This window comes from Durio zibethinus, chromosome 24 (assembly GCF_047325235.1).
Source record: "Durio zibethinus cultivar Kanyao isolate XHJ-2024 chromosome 24, ASM4732523v1, whole genome shotgun sequence".
Taxonomy (NCBI): Eukaryota; Viridiplantae; Streptophyta; class Magnoliopsida; order Malvales; family Malvaceae; genus Durio; species Durio zibethinus.
The window spans coordinates 6,810,375-6,815,541 of record NC_143185.1 but is presented as its reverse complement, the minus strand read 5'-3'; the positions used below and the strand labels follow the sequence as shown (position 1 = coordinate 6,815,541).

Here is a 5,167-nt window from a genome sequence, read left to right as displayed (position 1 = left end):
TCTAAGAAAAGTCATCTTACTTTTTTGGAAAGAGTTTACCTTGCTACCTCATTCTTTATGGAATAACATAAATGGACTTGATCTTAGGAGGTGTACTAGCTTTTCTAGTAGGGATAACATACAAAGAGTTTTAGTTTTTTATGGGGTTGACATAGCTAGAGTTAGAGGTTGCTAAATGATTTAGAGGGTCAGAAGGTTTATCTATTAGGTCTAACTCTTTAAGGTTTTCTTTCACCTTGACTACACTAACATTTTCTACATCTAAGCACATCATACCTCCAGATACAAACTACAGCTTTTTGTTTTTAAATTTAAGGGTAAGGGGTAGCATCATAAACATCTATTAAAACTTTAGTAGTAAATAAGAAAGATTTTCCTAATAGTAATGGAGCCTCATCATCTTTCATGTGTAAGATAGCAAAATTCATAAGTAAAACATATTTACTCACTTTTACTAGTACATATTTCAACATATTTTATGGTAACTTAGTAGATCGTTCAACAAGTTTAATGTTGAACTGGTCTGGTTTCAGCTCTCCACACCTTAGCTGTATAAAAATATTCATAGGCATTAGATTTATACTATAACCAAGATTATAAAAAGCATTAAAAAATTTTAAATGTCTAATTTTACAAGGAATAATAAGACTCATTACATCTTTATGCTTTCTAAGTAGGAGTTGTTGAAGTTTAGAGCTACATATTCTTTAAGAATGTGGCTTCCTTTAATTATTTGAGCAACTCATTTTGAATAGGCATTGAGAAAGGTGGTGTTATTTTGAAACATTGTTATACATTCTAGTAATCATCATTTGCCTTGGTTGTATTTTTTCTTGAACTTTCTCCTATTTTTCTTCTTATGGGTTGGTCTTTTTCTTGGATTACCCTTTTTTTAACTATATCTTCTTAGACTATCTTTTTAGGCTCAAGTCAAATGCTTTCTAGTAGTGCTCTCTTTACTTACAGTAGCATTTACCCTTCTTCAACAGACCCTTCAATATACTTTACAACATCTTTTTCATAATCTATCTGAACATTCTCCTATTTAGGGTTTTCTTTATAGGTTTCAATATCTTCAGAAGCCTCTAATGCCATAGGGTTAAAACCCTCAAGAATTTTTCTTTTAAATCTTAAGAGTTTCTCATTTTTTAACATGTCTTTCTTCTTATGAAATCTCTTTCAAGTTATCTCACAAAATTAAGGAAGTTTACTATTATAGGTTCATCATACTCCTCATTAAAATCCTTTATCCTAACATCTTTCAAAGAATAAATTGCATTACATTCTTCTTTGCCTTGTCTTTTAGGGTTAGATTTCATATTGTTAGGTAATGTGCCTACAGGGTGATTGGTTATAGCTTGGACAAGTTGACTTATTTGGTTTTTTAAGTTCCTGATGAATGCATCTTGACTTTGGATATTGGCATTGTTAGCTTGCATTAGTTAGATCAAGATGTCTTTAAAAATGAGTTTTTTTTTTTCTTATGATGGGTTGTAATTTGGTGAATTGTGGCCATAATGGTTGTTTTGGTTATTGGTGGATTGGTAATTTGATTGGTTCCAAGAAAAGTTTGGGTGGTTTCATCATCTAAAGTTATAGGTATTGCTATAGGGGTTATTGTTTGGCTTGGTTTGTTGGATGTATTGGACTGATTTTACCCTAAACTAGCATATTTCAATGGAATGGGGTCCTTCACAAATGTTATAAGAGATAAAAGGGCTTTGTATAACATTCACATGGTTGGCTTAGGTTGGTTTCCTAAGGCTTCAATCTTTTGGGTAAGGGTAGTTAGTTAGGAATTTATTAAAGTATAGCATCAACTTTAAATAAACTAGCAGACTTTTTACTAACCTTTTTTTCCATGCTTCATTGGTAGTTGTTAGCAGTAATTTTTTCAATAAGCTCATTTTCTCCCTTAAGAGTCTTGCTTATAATTGTCCCTCTAGTAGTTGAATCTAAAGTAGTTCTTATGGGTGGTGTGAGACCATTGTAAAGATCTAGATTTGAAGCCATTAAGATAATCCATGGTGTGGGAATTTTCCTAGCAACTCTTTAAATATTTCCCATCCATCATATAATGTTTCACCATCTGTTTGTAGAAAGGTGGTGATCTTATTCATTAGTTTTGCTATTTTGTTAGTGGGAAAAACTTTACTGGAAGCTTTTGGACCAAATCATCCCATGTTATGATTGAACCAAATGGTAGTGATAACAACCAACTTTTTGCCTTGTCCTTGAAAGAAAAAAGAAATACTCTTAGTCTAATTGATTCATCAAAAACACCATTATAATGAAAAGTGTCACATAATTCAATAAGTTAGAAAGGTGAAGATTTGGATCATCAGTTGGTAACCCTCCAAACTGCATAGAAGTTTAGACCATTTGTATAATTGATAACTTTATCTCAAACTTATTGGCTTGAATAGCTGGCCTTCTAATTGATGGTTGAAAACTATCTGCATTGGGAACTGTGTAGTCCCTTAAGGTTCTTTGCCCTTTATTGTTTGCATTACCCATGGGTGTTGGTGTATGTGGTGCTTATTGCTTTTTTTTTTTTCTTTTTCTAAGGGGTCTTTCAATATCTTAATGAATAGGAGCTAAGTCACCACTTTTGGATCTATGCATGTAAGTAAGAAAAAATCAAAGAAAAGCAAAAGAAAAGTAAATAAATAAAAGAAAATATTTAGATGATAAAAAATTAAGAATTTTTTATTAATATTGAAAACACAACTATAATCCTTAGTAATAATGCCAAAAACTTGATTGTTATTTTTCGTATAACCTACAAGTGTACAAATCAATTTATAAAAGAAAGTATTTCAATATCGTTTCCTCAGGGATTATATAATGTAATGTTGGGTTGTTGTTTAAGTACCAAAGACGAAACCTTAATTCTTATATCTAAACAATAGGAATTCATGGTTTGGGTGCAAAAAAAGTAAAGATTAAAAGCGATGTGTAGGTAGGAATCGTGACTTAACAACTGTCACTTGGGAAGTAAAAAAATGTTGCCATAAAGAAAATCTAATAGAACAAGATTTGAAAGATTTGAAGTAAAAAAAAGAGAGATTGTTGAATTACTTGTAGTCTTGCAATAAATATTGCATGAAAAAGACATAAAAGAAAGTTATAGCTGAATCTTGCAATAAATAAAAGAAAGCTTGAATCAATCTTGAAAAAGAAAAGAATGCTTTTGCTAAAATCAAGAATGTAAAAACAAGATTGAAAACTTAAAGCAATAAATGAAAAGATCTTTGGAAAAATACTTCTTGAATTGAACTAAATGAATTTAAAGAAAAAAAAGCTATGTTATTCGTAAATTTGTCACCTAAGCCAATAATTCAACTAAAAAATAAAAGAAATAAGAACTAAAAACTAAAAAAGAGAAGAGAAGTAAAGAATGGGATGATGGAAAATGGTGAATAACCTTCCTATTTATAATGGGGGTTTGGGCCAAAGGAGATAGGAATACAAAATGTGCTTTCAAATTTAAACTCTAGGTGATAAGGCTCATCTTCATCTTTTAGGAGGCATAACCGATTAGGACTTCTTCAAGCTTGATTTACCTTGGCCAAATTGGGTTTTAGAAGTGTAATCTTGGCCCTTTAATTAAATCTTGATAAATTTTGATAAAACTCTCCTTTTGGATTTGGCTAAGGCTTGAAAATTCAAAAGTAAGTTGATTTTTATCTAATTCTTGAAATTCAAATGGATAAAATCCTACTCAAAGTCAAAATCTTTAAGTTAAGCAACAAGTCTCATGGTGAGCTTCAAATGCCTCTTTGCTAAATGTACCTAGCATTTATTATGGTGAAAATTTGTATAAAGGCTCTTTTGAAGTCTTAGCCAAATAAGATGGAGCTTACAGAGTCCATGCTTTTGCAAATTAATCTTCCCCTTCGCACGGCTGAATGGATAAAGTCCTTATGCCACACAATTGCTTTATAGCTAAGCAAAAGAGTCATGCTTGGATCAAAACTTCTTTTTAGTTGAACATAATGGAGTCTAAGTGAGCTTGAAATTGCATGCAATCTTTTTTGGAATTACTCTAGCCAAATGTATCTTGTGAGAGTCCTTATGCAATTGAAACTCTATAAATGTGGGACGAGGTGGTTTAGCTATAAGCTTCGAATATTGGGCCCAAAATTGCTCCTTGCATGCTTACATGAAAATGATATCCATGTGTTTAAAAACCTAAAATCATGAAAATAATATTAAAAACACCCAAAAATCATCCAAAATTTAAAAATTAGCATAATTTTTCCTGTAAAAACTCTACATATTTAGGTTTATCACTTGTCTTTGACATTAATTTATAAATAAGCTTTAAAATAATTCTAAACTCTTATTTTAGTTTGGCCAAATATTTTTAGAGTTTATTCAATTAAGACTAATTGAGATACTCTCTTAATCATATAAGATGATGAATCCCATCCTTATTATTTCATGCATCTTCATATGCTTTATGTTATAACTAACTATATTCAACTTGAGTATTCTTAGTCAGAACCATAAGTAAAGTCAAAGTATAATACTTATCATATAAGATTATAAGAAATCTCAAGTCAAAAGATCACATATACAAACATTACATAAGAATGCAGCTATAGACGTTATGTGAACTACCATATAGCATTCTATCTCAAGTCATGTTCATCGAACTTATTCTTGCAACAAGCATCTATATGTTAGCTCATGTTTACCCAAACTTTAATCTATGGGAATGGTTGATTGCTTTATAAGCAAAGGCATAACCATGTGCTAGTTTGCTAGTCTCAACAGTTTTTATCAATGTTCTCTTATATATAAAGTATCAACTAGGAACTATTTATGAATATTACGCTATGATAATCTCTTAATTATAGTCTTATTGTAATTCTCTTGCAAAGTTTTGTTTATATTTTACGGACTTTATCATGTAAGCATTAACAACAACATATATGTATACAAGTTTAATGATAAAACAATCAAGACTTTTATTAGATATCAAATATTAAAGTATCATAATATGACAATGTTTTCATCAAAATTGATTCGGCTTGAAGGGCATATCCTAACAAAATCCTTTATTTATTAATACATGCATTTTTATGTGTCTCATGTTATATACAAAAAAACCCACTAGGGCATCCATGATTAGGATCATAAGTAAGGTAAAATAAAAGTA

General features: G+C 30.4%; 1 non-coding gene across 1 annotated transcript; it reads left to right on the top strand.

Moving 5' to 3' along the window:
• Positions 1 to 2,019: 2,019 nt before the first annotated feature.
• On the top strand, positions 2,020 to 2,126 carry LOC149511890 (small nucleolar RNA R71). Its single transcript, XR_016333433.1, has one exon. It is a non-coding gene; the product is annotated as a small nucleolar RNA R71 (small nucleolar RNA).
• Positions 2,127 to 5,167: the final 3,041 nt, after the last annotated feature.